The following is an 18704-nucleotide window of genomic DNA, read 5'->3' on the forward strand; positions in this document are numbered from 1 at the left end:
ACCTCAGGGAGCTTCGGGTTAGCGAGGGAAGAGAAGGGGAGGAGAGTAGGTGGAGTCGGGGTGGTCCTAGTACCCAGGTGTCTTGATTTTACCTGTTCTTTCACCCATGTAACCAAAGAATGTACCTATGTCACTAAAGATATAAAAGTTTGCTGCTATCCTGAATAAATCAGAGTCATTCACCACATTCGGCTCCTGCCCCATACATTGTCTTCAAGATCAGGCCCTTTGCTAGGCAAAGGCCTGGGTGTGGGGGGCTCACAGACCCCCACAATTTGGTTGGGAGGCCGGTGATTCGCAACATATATGTGTATGTATATATAATGTATATGTGTATATATAGTGTATGTATAGGTATCGATAATGTATGTATATGTATATAGTATATGTGTGTGTGTGTGTGTGTGTGTGTATAATGCATATATACCTATCTATATCTAATGGTATCCATGGGGGGAGGGAAGGAAGAAAAAAAGGGAAAAAACAAATTTGTGTGATAACTTTGTCATATATTTGGAGGTAATAGAAAGTTGTACATGGTAGATTTTCAGTTTCATATGGATTCATCTTTTTATTGTACTGTGTTATGCAAATAATGATTTTCTTCCCTGAATTGAAAATAAAATATATTTTTAAAAAGGAAAAAAAGAAACTATTTTAGAAATAGGAAAAGTAATATTTAACATAAACTAAAACATGTTAGCCTACAGATGGCATTGTGGGCATATTCACTTATTTTTTTAAAGCTTTAAAAAAACTGCTGATATATAGTATTACAGTATAGTTTGGCAAAGGAGTTGAATAGGGACATTTTCTTTGGAGTAAGAAGATCTGGAATCCAATCTATGATTTCCCACATTATGTGACCTTGGACAAGTCACTTAACTTCTCTACGTCTGTTTCCTCATTTGTAAAATGAGGTATATGAACTAAATGAACTCTATGGGCTATTCAAATAATCTCTTTTTAGCTCTCAATAGACTTAATTGTTCCATAAATTAAAAATAGTAAATGTTTATAGGTGTGTCAATTTTATTTGAAGGAAAATTTATTAAACAATAGCAATGGAAAGCATTCTATTATTATTATCCTCTCTCTCTCTCTCTCTCTCTCTCTCTCTCTCTCTCTCTCTCTCTCTCTCTCTCTCTCTCTCTCTCTCTCTCTCTTTCTCTTTCCCTCTCTCTCTCTCTGTTTCTCTCTCATATGAATGCGTATATGTACATATACATGTGTGTGTCCGTATATAAGAGAACACTCCATTGCTTAAAATATAGTGTTAGTGTTTTCCATTTTAAACATTGTAAATTTAATTCACTTGTGTGATGTCAAATAACCAGGTTGACTGATTTTTGCCACTCCTGACTGGATTGACCATCTGATTGGAGTCATGTATACACATGAATGATAAATCATTATAGAAAATCCTCCATAATACAGTGTAAGCCTGGCTCTCCATTCTCCCCCTGCAGACCTTTAGACTCTGGCTTGGAGACTGATAGGCCCTGAACAAAGAACCAGAAATATTTCTGAAACTGCTTTTTTTGAGGACCTAGCCAGTCCTTAAAAACAAAATGACTGACAGGATCTTCCCCTCCCAAGGGGAGTGGCTACCATCTCTGGCAGAGAACATCCAGGACAGTTAGCAGTAAATCTTCTTTGTTCAGGACACTGTAAAAGTCACCACGTGGGACAGGCACACTGGAACCTCATCCTGGGATTACGTGCAGAAGGACCAACCAAGCAGGCTGTGAAAGGGGTTCCCCAGCTTCAGAGAAGCCTTGGGTGCAGATGCTGAATGTGAAGTGTGTGTTGTATGTTGTGTGTGTGTCTTTTGTCATTGTTGCTGCATTCATAGAAAAGAGAGAGATTACCCAGCTTGGAGAAACCTTGGATGGTGGTGTTCCTCTGAACAGTTGTTACCTCTGTGTGTCTGTGTCTCTGTCTTTGTCGCTGCATTAACTGTGTAGTAAGAATTGTTAAATAATGTGGTTGCAGGGTTTAAAACAAAACAAAACAAAACAAAACAAAAAAAACAAAACTTTATTCTGTTGGGAGTGTTTTATTGCCAGCGCGAATCTAAATCCAAACATAACCCTGCTTAATCACATAACACAGCATAAATTAATGCTATTCACATGATGGCCTATCTGGTGGGACCCCTGTAGTCCCTTTTGTTTCTCTTATCAAATGATCTAGAAGTCAGATCAAATAATATACCTTTTCCTAGTTGTGAATATTTAAGCTAACTCTAAAATAAGGCTTAGGAAAACTCTCAATTGATTCTTTAGTATACTTCACAAAGAACATTTCCTAGAGAAGTCATTTTGCATTTTGTATTAAAAGAAGTTTCTACATAGTCTTATTCCTATATTCAGTCCTCTTTTAATCTCTCAACTTACTTTCCTGCAGACTCTTTCTGGGCAAGATCAAGAAGCATCTTGTTAAGATACTTTTATTTGCTCCTATGCCTTCTTAGATGATAAGCTATTTGGCTCCCCAAATTCCACCACCTATGTCCCTTTTGTTGGCTATGTGATAAAGTAAAGTGAGAAGAATAAGACAAAAATAATGTATAGAAGTAACTTTAAAGAGGGAAAAAACCCCTTAAATTTTAGATGTCATTGTGGCCTATGTTATGACAGAGCAAACTGAGAGTTAATGTGTTTGACTATATTTACAACAAAATATTTGCATACAAATGAGAAGATAGAAAAAGTACTTATCACATTTATGTAATGAGAATACTAGCCATGTGAAAATGTTTATGGGAAGATTTACATTTTTTTTAGGAATGTAAACATTTCAACTTTAGTAAGTCCCTCACGATTTTTCTTTCCTGTTCACCTTTTCATGTTTCTCTTGATTCTTGTATTTGAAAGTCAAATTTTCTATTCAGCTCTGGTCTTTTCAACAAGAATGCTTGGAAATCCTCTATTTCATTGAAATGTCATTTTTCTCCCAGAAATATTGTACTCAGTTTTGCTGGGTAGATGATTGTTGGTTTTAATCCTAGCTCCATTGACCTGCGGAATATCATATTCCAAGTCCTCTGATCTCTTAGTGTAGAAGCTGCTAAATCTTGTGATATACTAATTGTGTTTCCAAAATACTTGAATTGTTTCTTTCTGGCCACTTGTAATATTTTCTCCTTGAACTGGAAATTCTGGAATTTGGATTCAATATTCCTAGGGGGTTTTCCTTTTGGGATCTCTTTCAGGAGGTGATTGGTGAATTCTTTCAATTTCTATTTTCCCCTCTTGTTCTAGAACATCAGGGAAATTTTCCTTGATAATTTCTTGAAAGATGATGTCTAGGCTCTTTTTTAGATCATGGCTTTCAGGTAGTCCAATAATCCTTAAGTTACCTCTCCTGGATCTATTTTCCAGGTCAGCAGTTTTTCCAATGAGATATTTCAGATTGTCTTCTATTTTTTCATTCTTTGTTTTGTTTTATAATTTATTGATTTCTCATTAAGCCATTAGCTTCCATTTACTCCATTCTGATTTTAAGGCATTGTTTTCTTCAGTGAGCTTTTGGACCTCCTTTTCCATTTGGCCAATTCTGCTTTTTGAGGCATTCTTCTCCTCATTGGCTTTTTTGGGCCTCTCATTTGAGTTACTCTATTTTTTAAGGTGCTGTTTTCTTCAGTATATTTTTCAGTATTTTTCTGAGTCTCCTTTAGCAAGCCATTGACTTGTTTTTTCATGATTTTCTTGCATCCTTCTCATTTCTCTTCCCAATTTTTCCTCTACTTCTCTAACTTGCTTTTCCAAATCCTTTTTGAGCTCTTCCATGGCCTGAGAGCATTTTATATTTTTCTTGGAGGCTTTGGATGTAGGATCCTTGACCTTGTTGTCTTCCTCTGTCTGCATGTCTTGATCTTCTCTGTCAGTAAGTGTGTAAGAAAAGATCATTTCACCAAGAAAGCAACCTTTTATAGTCTTATTCTTTTTCCCCTTTTTGCTTATTTTCCCAGCCAGTTATTTGACTTTTGAACTCTTTGTAAAGTGGATGGTGTACTGCCCCAATTTTTAGGAGTTTTGTTAGGCTGTTTTCAGAGATATTTCTAGGGACCTGTAAATTCTTAGTTTCTCCTAAGTAGCATGATCAAAAGAGAGAGGTTTATTCCTCCCCTTGCCTGTGCTCTGGTCCATGAGCAATGACTAGCACTCTTTTCTGCCCTGGAACTATGAAGAGGGTTCCCTGTTCACATCTGCCACCAGCTCCACAACACTAGTGCTCCTCCTCACCCTAGAACTACGACCCGGGCCTGTGACCCAGATCAGCCACTAGGTTCTCCTGCTCTCTGTAGGCTGAGAGCTAGAGAAGTAGCCACCACTGGGGCAGTGGCTGCCACCACCCTCGGGCTGAGGCTGTGGCCAGACCATGCACACTCTCACTCAGGTGAGAGAGCTTTTCCACCGACTTTTGAAGCTGTCTGTGGCATTTGTGGGTTGAGAAGTCTGGAAAGCACCTCAGCTGTCAGTGATTCAGTGCCCTGAGGCCTGCTCCAGTGCTGTCTGTGCCAGAGTGGCCCAGGCTGGGCTGTGCTCTGCTCCCAGCATGGTGCAGTAGACCCTTCCTGTTGCCCTTTCAGATTGTCTTGGACTGGAAATCTGCTTCACTCTGTCTTTTTGTGGCTTCTGCTGCTCTGGAATTTGTTTAGAGTCATTTTTTATGGGTATTTCGAGGGGTTTGGGGGGAGAGCTTAATCAGGTCCCTACTTCTACCCTGCCATCTTGGGTCTGCCCTACATTTTTTTTAAAAGACACTAATACATAATTGTTTCTAGTAATTTCCAGTGCTATTTTTGCTATTTTCCCCCCTCCAACTTTGTTCCTGAGTAGTCAGACACAGCCAGATAGTAGGGTTTCGCTTTTTTCGTATGTGTGAAACAAAAGAAAACAAAACAAAAAGTCTGGCCAATTCAGTGAATTCAGTATAACAACAGCAAAGTGTAGCACAACCAGTAGCAATAACAACAACAATACAACCTGGATATTTGATATCCTCTGGATGAAATATCCAGCAGTTTAATTCAAATTTTAATTTTTGAGAGCTGCAGTGCTATTAAGTACACCCATAACAAATTTATCCTTTCTCAACTTATCAAAAGAATAAATAAAATTTCTTTTGTAAAAAATAGAGGTGATTTAAATGTTTAAAACAAATATTTATAGACTGATGAGCAAGCAGACTTTGGGAAAGCCTAGAAAGAATTATATGAACTGATGCTGAGTGAAGTGAGCAAAACCAGGAGACCATTGTACGCAGTAACAGCCTGTAAAAGCAACCAGTGAATGGGAAGACCTTTCCTACCCATTCACTGGGCTTCAGGGGTGGAGCTTTCAGGGTCCTGGGAGAGTAGCTAGGACTGGAGCCAATGGAAGCCTGTGGTGGGAGGAGCTTGTTGAACTGTTGAAGCAGAGCTGAGAGGCAGTTGGGGAGACAGTTGGGGAGAGCAGTTGAGAGCTGAAGGAGAGAGAAAGCAGTCAGCTAGCTGGAACACAGCTTGGAGATTGTGGCGGAAGTGGCAGTGACAGCAGCAGGTGCTGCAAAAAAGCAGGAGTGACCCTCGTGGAGACAGGAGAGTGCTGAGCAGGGGCTTGAGGCCAGTGGGTGGTCTTCTTGCTGAAGGGCTCTTGCATTGGTGGGGAAGCACCAATATGGCTTAGCTTGCTGCCATAATGTTTTTCTGTGGCCTCCTGGTCACTATTGTGGGATGGGCATACTGGTTTTGGAAGATTCTTGCCAGGATGTTGAATTGGGGACACTGGTCTGTGTGTCTGCTACTTTTGAGTTTCAATAAATGCTTTAACTCCTCTGCCTTCTACTTAGAGAATTCCTAATATCCTGCAATTCTGGACCATTCAGGCATATTCATGGTTATCTTTGAAGTCATGAATTCTGCTTTAATGATATACAGCCACACTGTGTGACGACTGATTTTGATAGACTTAGACCTTCTCAACAATTCAAACCTAAAACTTTTCTAAAGGACTCATGATGGAAAATGCCATCCACATCCAGAGAAAGAACTATGGAGTCAGAATGTAGAGTGCAGCAGACTCTTCTCTTTTGTTTTATTTTGTTTTCTTTCTCATGGTTTTTCTCATTTGTTGTAATTTTTCTATGCAACATGACTAATGTGAAAATGTATTTAACAGGAATGTGTGTGTAGAGGACATATCAGATTGCATGCCGTCTTGGGGAAGGAGGGAGAGAAAATTTAAAACTTATGGAAATGGATGTTGAAAATAAATAAATATTTTAAAAAATATTTAAAGGACTAAAGTATTTTGTTCTACCATAAAGGAGGGGTTTATAAGGTTCCATGACACCTTCCAAAACGAAATATGCATATATATAAGATTATGTTACACCCAGGAAAGCATGATTACTGTTTAATATTGATGGTAGTACAACTCTATGTTGCTTAGTGAAGTAATCTGCAATAATCTTGTGAAGCTGTTGAGATAAGAAGAGAATTCACTGTGTTCAAACACTTAAATGGAAGACTTTTACAAAGGCACTTTGAAGGATACTTGGTTTAAAAGTTTTTCTTCTTTATAATACTGAACGTTATTTTGTTTTTTTTTACTCTAAATTTCACAAAGAGTTTAATAAAGTTCACATCTTGTATTTAATTATAAATTTTATTTAAAAATCCTTATGAAAGTAATTTAACTTCCAAAGGGAAAAGCAATTTAACTTCCAAAGGGGAAAAAAATGAGTACAATTTCATTTATTAATATTTAAAATGAGACATACACTCTTTCAGTTTAATGTTCTCTTCCACATTAGATTGCTAGCTTCTCATGAGGAAGAATTTTTTCTTCCTTTGAAGTTGTGTACCTACTAACAAGCATAGTTCCTCGTACATGGTAGGAACTTATTAATAAACACACTGATTATTTGAGTCAATGTTGTTAGTCCTCAAAAGGATCCACACATTTGAGACTGGTTTATGGAGTTCATTGACCCTTTCTCTTGATATAGAGATAAGCAAATAGAGTTATATCTAATGTCTATTCTATGAAGTGAATAAATTGTTTAATGAGCCCAGGTGCTATGTCTATACAAATGGAAAGGGGGAGAGGCATTGGGAGCTGACACATTAGAAAAGATGAAAGAAAAAAATTAAAAATAACTCCTACATTTAGCATTATTGATAAGGGAAAAAAAAAACACTTAAATGTTCTTTATTATGATGTCAAATCATTTGGAATCTGGATGTGTACTCTTTCCCCAATGCCAATAGAACTAGTTGCAAAATAAAAATGGAGCTGTGATAACATTGATGTGAGAATTCCCTCTAAAGATACAGATTGTGACCAAAACAGACTTTCTCATTACAGTCAAAAGCATGGTACAGCCCTGAAGCAGCTAAAATAAGAGGAAGATGATGCAAATAGAAGCTTTGGGAAAGTATAATGTTTATTTTTTTGTACACTGAGGAAGAAAAGGAAACGACAAAAAATGGCACTACAACTCCTGGTGTAAGAAATGATGACAACTAATGACACAGAAATGGTAGAAATAATCAAATTCTTGTTTTAATTTTTTTTAATGCCAAAGACAATAAACTTTGGATCAGAAATAAGAGGAGAGAAATGACTACTAGATACTTGATAGCCAAGAAAATTAAGCAGATGGTAAGCTCCTCACTACCTCATATGGTCCATATGGACCTCATCTTGGCAAACTAAAAGAAACATTTTTGTGACAGTGTCAGTGATAGTAATTTTTTAAAAAAGAAAAAGGGAAAATGTACCAAAAGACCAGAGAAATATGAATTGCTCCCTACCCCATTTTTAAAGGAAAGAATATGTAGCCTACAAACTTTGGGTCATTGAGCTTCACCTTGATTCCTGGTAAAATACTGTGCTGTGTTATTAAAGAAATGACTAGTAAACTTCTAGAAAAGGATTAATAAAAACTAAGAGTAAGCATAGGTTCATCAAGAAATGCTGATCCCTTTTGCTAAATTGATAATGGGATCTGAATTGATCATTAAGGTGAAAGATAATGGTATAAGAAAAACCCATGGTGGATGTGAAAGATCCTTTCATCAGTTTTAATTGATACTTTACCCCTTTTGTTATTCTCTTGTTGTGCAACACCATCACTTCAATCAAACTCTATGCAGATATGTAATCTAGGGGTGGGGAACCTGCTGCCTGGGGGCCACATGTGATCCTCTAGGTCATCAAGTACTGCCCACTGAATCCAAAGTTCAAGGAACAAATCTCCTTAATAAAAGGATTTGTTCTGTGAAACTTGTACTCAGTCAACAGGCTGCACCCAAAGACATATAAAGCCACATGTGGCCTTGAGGCCACACACATTTCCCACCTCTGGTCTATGTAGAGCCAATGCAATACTCATAGCACCTACAGAAGCTGTGAATATGCTGGTATAGTTCTGAACTTCAAAATGTAACAGACTCTTTTCATTGGAGGCAGAACCAAAACATTTATTCAAACACCAGAAAACCAAATCCATCATAGCAACAAAAATATCAATACACATTAGGAATGCAGAGGGCACCACCATCCACAAACCTTCCCTCTGTTAGGGCCTTCCCACAAATGAACACTCTCAAGCAAAATCACTTGCTGGCTCTCATTTATTCTGGCTGCTGCTCTGTGTCTCTCTCTTTCTCTCTCTCAGCTCTGGCTGCTCTGTCTCACTTCATCTCAGTTTTGCTCCACCTTTCCTGCTCCACTCATTCAGCAAGCTCTTCCCGCCATAGGCTCATGTGACTCAGTCTTCCATATGACTCAATTCACATGGGCCTATTAATACATGGGCCTATTAATGCATGGGAAAGATCTTCAAATTGTATTAACAATACAGTCTAATCTATAGTTTGTTTCTCAGTATGACTTCACATTGCCATACTTCTGCTGGTGACTGTGGGCTCATTCCTGCCGCATTTTCCTTCCATGAACACTTCCTGTATTAGAGTTCAGTTCCTATAGGTTATGAGTTTGTGACCTCTAACTGTTAATTACTTATATTGAAAATGAGTTCATGCTGAAGGGTTAATGGGAGAGAACTTTAGGGACTATGCTAAGTGAATTATTTGTTCTAACAGGGGTCCTTCTAAAGATCATACCTATGTTTCTTCTTCTAGCTAAATCATTGCTTTCTCAAATGATAATAATTCCAAGCCAGCAGGAGAGACTGATAATACAATATCATGCCATAGAAATTTTTTTCTTAGAGTCTTGCGATGTTCTTTACTTCAACCTGAACAAGTGGCCATATTCTTTGGCAGTGTATGAATCTAGCCTAAAGGCATAATTTTGTACATTTTTTGGATCATTTTTTCCCTCTGGGAAACTGTATATCATTCCTTTATAGAAGAATAACATCATGTTAGACTTTACAGATTAATGAATCTTTCAGTAACATAAAAATATAAATGTGTGTGTGTGTGTATGTGTGTGCACGTATCTTTGTTTTATCCAACACTTGGGGAGATGGAGGAGCTTCCCAAAGATTCAGTATAAATAAAAGTATTTAAAAAGAAGAGTGAATCACAAAAATTGCTGGCAAAACTAGAAAGCAGTTTGACAGAAAGTAGGCATAGACTAACATTGCACGTTGTATGGAAAGATAAGGTGTAAATGGCTATGTGATTTAGATGTAAAGGTTGATATCATAAGCAAATTAGGGGAGCATGAAAAAATTTATCCATCTATATATGGATAAGGAAAGAGTTTATGACTGAACAAGAGACAGAGAAGATCATGTGAAATAAGATAGATAATTTTAATTACAATAAATTATATGAGTGATTAAGGTGGGACTTTTTTTTACTGTTTTCTCTTTTGGAGCACTTATTCAATCAAGTGCCATTGAAGAGTCTGGCCTTTGTTTCTTTGATTAAATCAGGAGTCTTTGATGACCTCCTTGCCTCAAGGGAAAGCCTAGTTTACAAGAGTTTGAGTCACATGTTTGTGGTGCTTTTAGGTCATGTGGGTTTGAGTCCCATGTTGTGACTGCCTTTGACCCTGAAGTAAGTATATAAACTCAGAGACTGGTGTTTTTCCTTGGGGCTCACACTCACTGGAAGAATGGCATGTGACTTGAAGAGACTCTGGGCAGCTATTGTTAAGAGCCCTCTGGCTTGTAAACCCAGGTGTTGATGCTTTCCTGGTAACTATGAATTGTGATTTGAATCAGAACAGGTCTGTCTGTTGATGTTTGTAATTTGTTTGCATTTGCCTTGAAGTTCAGGGAGCTGATCTTTTCTCCCTCAACTAAGTGAATGATATGCATGTTTAATTAAACTAGATTATTAACCCCTTAAAGTTGCTTTCCTTAGAAAAGAAGATCAAAGAACCTGTGTTAATGGAACTTCTGTGTGCTGCTTGTTGCTGGTTTTAAACAGTCACAGTAGCTGCTAGTAGAATTGTTGTTACATAAATGAAAAAGGTTTTACACAAACAAAACTATTCTAGCCAAAATTTGAAGCAGGAAACAGAAAAAAAATTACATCGAGTTTTTTTTTTCCTGATAAGACCCTATTTCTTGAAGTTATAATGAACTGAGTCAAATTTGTAAACATAAAAGGCATTCCCCAGTTGATAAATGGTCAAAAGCAATGAAGAGGCAATTTTCAGAAGAAATCAAAGGGATTAATAGTGATAGAAAATGCTCTAAATCATAATTCATTAGAAAGCAAATTAAAATAACTCTGAGGCATCACCTCACACCCATCAATTTGGTTCATATGAAAGAAAAGGAAAATGTCAAATGCTGGGGTGAGGTGGAAGACTTGTGGAAAAACATAGGGTCACTAATGGACTGTTGTTATACTTGTGAACTGTTTCCACCACTCTGGAGAACAATTTGCAACTTGGCCCAAAGGACTATAAATTTGTGTATAGCCAGTGGTGGGATTCTGATGAATTAACAACCAGTTCTCCAAGGAACCGAGCCAAGGTGCTGCCCCTTCTAGTGACTGGTTTTCAGGCCTTGCCCCCAGCTAACAACAAGTATGAGGGACTAAACCTAAAATTAGGTATTGGTTTTACCAAACTGGTGTAAACTGGCTGAATCTCACCACTGTTACACTTTGACTCAGCAATACCACTATTAGGTCTGTAACCCAAAGATTAGGAAAAAAGTAACAGAACCTTTTTGTCCAAAAATATTTATTGTAGCTCTTTTGTTACGGCAAAGAATTGGGAATTGAGGGGATTTCCATCAATTAGGGAGGGTTTGAATAGGTTTTGGTATAAGATTGTAATTGACTATTATTGTGGTACTTGGAAAGACATATAAACTAATGCAAAGTGAAGTGAACAGAAGAAGGAGAACATTGTACACAGCAACAACAGTATTGTAAGGATGATCAACTGTGAAAGCTTTAGCTATTTTGATCATATAATGATTGAAAATAATTCTAAAGGATTCACAAAGAAAAAAATGTTATCTATATGTAGAAATATGACTGATGAAAGTGCAGAGTAAAACGCTTTTATTTTTCTTGCTTTTTTTTGGCAGCATGGCTAATAAGAAATGTGTTTTACATTACTTCACATGTATAATTTATAGATTGCTTACCTTCTCTATGGGTCAGGGAGGAGCTGAAGGGAAGGAGAGAATTGGGGACTCAAAATTGTAAAAAATGAATGTAAAAATAATTAAAGTATAATTCATGTATGTATATATATATTTAAATTGCAGTGCAATAAGGCTTTCAGAAACCTAGAAGAAAGCTTTATGTGTTATTAACCACTTTCAGTGTCAGGAGTGGAATAGAGGTGAAATTTAGTAGCTTTTGTGACTGTTAACTCCACCCTTCAACAACCCCAGAATGAAAACTGATTTAAAATCTGTTGTATTTGTCTCATTCTAATTTCAATCTACTTTCTTTCTATTCTCTAGATTATTCCTCTATCAGGCCTTTAAAAAAATCCTTTAAGAAGACATTTCATAGAAATATATGCAAACAAGGTATCCTAGGAAAATATATGGGAGATAAAAAAATGGATATTAAACCCTTGATATCAGAGATTCCTGCTGCCTCTTAGTGAAACTCTTCCTGTTTCTATCAATTAAAAAATTCAATTATATAGCTACTATTTTCAAGGCCCTGTGCTAGGTCCTGGTTTAACAAATGTGACAAGGGAATTTTTCTCAGCAATGGAGAGAACATCTGTTCCCTCACTGAGAATTCCTGAGCTTGTGTTGTTTGCTCCTTTCTTCAGTTGGGGAAGATTTAGATCCTTCATACATTGTATGAATTGGAACTGAACTCAAAGAAATTATGAAACCGCATAGAAAACTTGAAAAGGAGTCTACAATGAGAGTCAGGGAGAGAGAGATGGAAGGGAAGATTATGGCAGAGATAAAAGCAACAATGTTGTCCCTGTCATCTTTGTCCACTGCAGAGAGACCAGTCAGTAGCAACCAGAGTGGAAGATAAGCTCAACAGTTCAATGACATTTTTTCCACCTAGCTGAGAATCCAGGTGAGTGAGGTGATGTCCTCATCTCCTTACTCAATCTCTCATTCTGTCTTCCTCTGTTTGAAAGGGCAGAGGTTCAAATCTAAAGGAACCTACTACCCTTTTAAGGTACTCTTTACTATTACAATAGTATTATTATTAAGCTTCGTTTCCTTCAATAAAAGGCATTGCTCTCAATTATCTTCTAAGTACATCTTTACTTATCATCAGATAGTGCTGTAGGCTTACTTTAGTTTTTCATCTGAATTGGATTTTAACTGAATAGAAGGTCACCTCTCAATCTTTGTTGCAGTAGCTGCTCAGGGTTAGATGATCAGGGGGAGTTTATAGATTTATCATAATTACTAATCAAATACCAATCTGTAAACTTCCCTAAAGAGCAAAGAGCCCACACAAATCAGAAATATTTTCTCTTAGGAATTTGTAAGCTAATTGTCATTGTAGCCATGAGTTCCTGGAGCTAGTAAATGCCCTTCATTCTGTGGGTACATGGAGGAAAAGAAAGAGGGGGAGAAGAAAGGGAATGGTAGAGGGGAAAGAAGAAGTAAAGAGGGAGAATGGGAAATAGAAAATGATAGAGACAAATAGAAGGGAGAGAGAGAGAGGGAAACAGAGAGAGGGAGAGAGAGAGAGAGAGAATACAAAGTTGGGAGATAGGTAAGGTCCTCCTCAGCCAGCCCAGGGTAGAGATAGGAAAAGTTGAAGAATGCTTCATTTCTACCCCTTTCCTAGAGAGGTACAAATTGAAATGGAATATTTTGCTCCCTTCAGGGTACCATAGCATTTACTCCAAGAAGGGATAAACAGTATTGGCTTACAAGACTATATTTTGCCTATACTCTACCAGAGGAGATGAGATGTGACACAGATAACTATAAAATAAAATATGATTAATGATAGCAGAAGTAAAACCATTTTAGGAAAAAGCCAAGGTTCACTCAAGGAAGAATCCAAGTAATTTAGTAATAGTTGTTGAGAATGGGTAGATTTTCATTTAGGAGTTGGCACTGGAGTATTGGATCTACACTTTAAAGGATGGGTAGAATCACAACAAGCAAGTAACATAAGAAGAGTATGGAGCACATAAATGGGAATTGCATGAAATAAGGTCAAAACAGACCTCAAAACCACAATTTGATCTACCAATGTTATTAACAGAAGTAAAATTAAATGAAAAATCACTCATTTTCCAGAAATATAAAGAAAACTCCTTTAGCAGAATTTAAACTGTTGGGAACATGTTCTGGATTCAGTTAGAGAAGATAGTTTCAAAAACAGGTTTTGCTATTCACCACCAGAGTTACTTTGGGCAAGTTAATTCAATTTATTACTTTTAACATATAAGTATTTTTTGGTGATGTTATTCAGAGCTTGCCACATCAAAAGCTTCACCTTTATTTCAGAAAGTATTCATGCTATGTGGGCTTCACTGAAGTAATCAGTTATTTTATTTCTTTCATTTCTTTATACTGAAATCTTTTCTAATGCATTTTTCCCATACTTCTATATGTCCAAATTTGTGATAAAGACACTGAGCATTCAAGTATATGTTGATTGAAATTAGGAGTCTTGTTATACCCTTCATATTTTCTTCAGCTCCTCATTGTCTTTAAGAGATTCTTGCATTTGAGACATTCATGCTCATTCTAGAATTCTGGCTTATAATTCTCATTAGCACCCAAGATGATTGTGTGCCATACTTCTTCTTACTGCTTTTTGGATTAATAGTAAATCAAGTTCTGCTAACTTTTAAAATTACTAATCCAAGTAAAACTTATTAGTCTACTTTATATTTAGCTGTAACTTCTTGTATCTTGCAATTTTATTTAAAACAAGAATAACACTATTGAAATGCTTCAGCAGCTTGGATAGTCAGGCAACTGAGCCTTTAGACAAGACATTTAGTTGTATTTGGTGTGTCAACAGTCAATTAATTTTGTAGAAAGTCTAAAAACTTTGTAAGTATTCCCACATTCAGTTGTCTTTTCCACCATTTTTCAATGCTTAAAGAGGAAGTTGAAGTGGGCTGAACAGAACAAGTTAAGAAAAATAAATTTTCAAGAAATATTTAAGTCATCTGTATGTATGCTCAGGAGCTGGTTAATAGGATTAAAAAAGTGGAGCATAACTGCTTTTCATCCACTCTCTTCCTCATTTGTTTTGTCTTTAGGTATTTTGTTGAAGAAATTTCAGTTTTTAAAACAGAAACTGTTGTGGAAGCACAGATGAGAAAAACATGAATTTAACAATGTAATTCAGTAGAGGACATGTAGAAGAGGGCAGTAGAATCTATCTGTTAGATAAAGGTTGAAAAAGTCAGAGAAAAATTTAGTGACTTGCTTAAGTTTACTCAGTAACCTGAAGAAAGGGATAAAATAAAATGCCTAAGAGGTGCAAATTTATATTAAGTGATGCTGAGACAAATCCGTTTAGGCAAAATAGAAATTCTTTTCTCTGAATTCCTTTTAAATTCAAATTAATTTGGAAATAGGAATATAAATATATCACTTTCAAATCTATTCCCATCCAAAGAGGATTTTTGAGGCATATACTCACTTTTTTCACTTCAGAAAATGAAAACCTAGACAATGAATGGAATATAAAAGGTAAAATTAATCAATGATTTATTGGTAATTTTTAAGCATGGAACCATAGATAAAAATAATGAATGCAAATTTAATTTTATGCTAAACTCCAAAATGACTTATTTATATTGAAATGTTATTTAGCAGGTCATATGTTGATTTAACATTTTCTTATAACTCAACTTGGAAGCTCTAATATTTATTTTTTCTCTATTATTTCTTGCTATTTTTATTCACCTTATTCTTTAAAGCTTCCCCCCCCCCCCCACTATATGATGTTGGGTTATAAGTGTTTATTTCAACAATTTTATATTGAAGAGATTAGGTGTGAATGTTTAAGAGATGATTTTAAAATCCATCCACCATCAAATATAAAGTAGTCTCTAGGATATGGCAAGAATGGATATTCATATTTAGGATACACATATGTATAATATATTTATATACATACATGCATACATATAGATAATGCTATATCCATTAGATAGATAACTTTCTTTGCTTTCCATCTACCTCCTTTGCTGCTGGCATGGTGTCTTTCACAAAGATAGTATTTAATAGGCATTTGCTGTATTGAATGAAATACTATCTACTTGTCTATTTTGTCTATAAAGAAGTTTGGCACTTTATACAAAACATATACAGTATTATTTAGAGCTACATTTTATTTAGAGTATGTAACCCAGAAGTCATGCTTTGAATGTTTTCCATTTTCTCTCACCTAATAAATCTTATTATTTAAATCTTTAAATAACAAAAAAGTCTCTTGATTAAAGGATATCTTATGCTCAAAGATATATTAGCTTAGGGAGTTTTGAAATCAGCAATATGTGAAAATTTCCCCAAAGTGATGATCTGTACTAAGGAGACATACCTAACTCCCTCCCAATAAGGTTTAAAATTTGCTTTTGGTACACTCTGTGTTTATTAGAATCCATTGTTAATTTGCTGAAACCTAAAGTCTCTAAGCATTCCAAGCATGATACCTCTGATTTTTCTCATTAGTGAGTTTAAAACGTTTTCTACTGGAACCCAGGAGGCCTTATCAGTACTAATCTACTATTCCTCCTTTGATGTTATCAGTCTATTGAAAACTTCTAATTTCCACTAATTAACCTCTTGAGGATGGCATTTCCCAGGTAACCTGGGGAGTTTGCTTCATTCACCCAGACACATCTAACCCAATTCAAGCTTGCCTCTTCAGAGGCAGAGATTCTTTGAGTGTGATTAGGGCACAGATAACAAAGCAAGAGATTCTTAAAAGTGAGGTTTGTTAAATTAAAAGCAAAAATATTTCTGACAACCATATGGGAAAAAAATTTCATTTGGGTCCAGGGAAAGAGTACTAGACTTGACATCAAAAGACCTGTGTTGAAGTCCCAGCTCCACTACATGCTAGCTGCATGACCTTGGGCAAGCTAATTAACCCCTGAACCTCATGAGATTACTCCAAAGACTGAAAGGAAATAATATACATAACAGTCTTTGTAACAGTAATATGCAACACATACTAGCCTACTATTGCCAGTATTAATATTAAAATGAAAAAGAAGAATCTATATCTGAATATTGCAACAATCCAAGTAAACAGGGATTTTTTTTGAAGAAAGGGGTAGAAAATGACACTTTCCTATCTTTACAAGGGTATTTTATTAAGTAAATCAGAGTAAATGAAAATAAATATTAAGGCCCATAAAGAGGAAAATGCATGCAGCTAGGTGGCATAGTGGAGAGAGAGTCCCTAAACTCTAGTCAGGAAGACCTAAGTTCAAATCTGGCCTCAGACAACTACCTACTAACTGTGTGATGCTGGGCAAATCACTTAATCCCATTTGCTTTCGTTTCTTCATCTGTAAAATGAGCTGGGGAAGAAAATGGCAAACCATTCCAATATCTTTGCCAAGAAAACCTCAAATGGTCAGTCAGATAGTACTGAAAAGTGGCTAAACAAAAAAAAAAAGGAAAAAAAAAAAGAATGTGCTTGTTTTTAGGCACATTCAAACCTATTTTTGTTTTAGTGCCCCCAGGCTATGTTACTGATCTTTAAAATATATAAGTAATTTTTTTATGAAATTGCAAAAAAACCTTTTGAATAAAAATCCAAACAAACCTCCTCACATAGTACATTCCCTAAGAAAAGTTTATATATATATCCTTTAATTTTGACTGTACGTTAATAACCAGAGCTTTGTTACATTTCTATGTTGTTTTAGTAGTATATGTATGTGTGTGTGTGTAAATACATAGTTAGCTTTGCTTCTTTACTCTGCATTATTCCACAACAATCTTTCTGTGGTTCTCTAAATTCTTCATATTTATCACTAATATGATCACATGATATAAGATTTAGAAAAAAAAGTTTAGCACAGTGCTCATAATAGGCATTATATATGTGTGTATGTATGCATGTGTGTATGTGTGTGTGAGTGTGCGTGTGTGTGTGTGTGTGTGTGTGTGTGTGTTGTGTATTTCCCTTTCTCTTTCCCTCCTATTATGGCATTGCACAAATATACCACAGTTTTTCAGTCATTCCCTGGCTTTTTATAACAAACAACTCTTCTTTCTTTCCTCCAAAGCTCTTGATCTCTTCCAGGGCTGTGAAGTTCCAGGCAACATAGATAATAGTATGACGATGGCCAAGTCTAAGAACCATCACAGCTATAATCAGTCTCCCAAACATCAGAGATACAGTATCAAATGGTACAGAAACGGCGAGAAAAAACCCAGGTCATGGTGATACATACATCATTAAGGGGCTGATCCAAATATCATGAGACCAAATACATTGCTAAGGAGCATAACAAGAACAAACTGGAGAAGATATAGGCCACCAATGTCAAAGCCCTCATTGTCTAAGTAGAGTACTTCAGTGCCTTGATGACCAATGTCCTCAAGTCCAAGCTCCCCATGCTTAAATTAAAATCAACAAGCTTATAGACCATAGGGCCACTACCAGATGCAACCTTCCTTCAAAGGAGCCACCATTTTTCTGGATTATTGCAAATACATATAAGAATGTCTTTACAATTTTCGATATTAATGATAGTAGCTTTACAAATCCTTTTATGTACATTATCTCATTATAGTCTAGGGATAATAAAAGAGGCTAAGAAAGGTTAATTCAATGCCCAATGGCCCCAAGACTACCAAGCCAAAAAATCTTAAGGTAGGCAGACCTAAAGGGGAGAGTGCCAAAGGTTCTGGGTCAAGGATAACATTTCTAAGCCTTCTAAATAAACCTGCCAAGTTAAAAGAATTTGTTTGAATCTAAACTACAGATTTTTTTTACCTCAGCCAGGACATTTTCTTTTCATCATTTTGTGCAGATAAGGAATATAATGAATCACAAAAATGAAAGAAAAATGCTATTATAAACATTTTTGTACATTTGGTTTTATTGTTGCAGTTTTGTTTTAATTTTGCTAATAATATTTTACTTGGGATTTAGTCCAAGTTGTGGATTTTCAGATTCAAAACGTGGGAACAATTTCTTAACTTTTCTTGCACATACACACATATACATTAATTCTAGACACTTATGTAGATATAGATATAGACACAGAAAGATACACAGAGATCTAAATTTATATCCATCTCTCTCTTGTGTGGAAACATATAAGTACATACTCTAT

The sequence above is a fragment of the Trichosurus vulpecula genome, chromosome 6 (genome assembly GCF_011100635.1).
Source record: "Trichosurus vulpecula isolate mTriVul1 chromosome 6, mTriVul1.pri, whole genome shotgun sequence".
Taxonomy (NCBI): Eukaryota; Metazoa; Chordata; class Mammalia; order Diprotodontia; family Phalangeridae; genus Trichosurus; species Trichosurus vulpecula.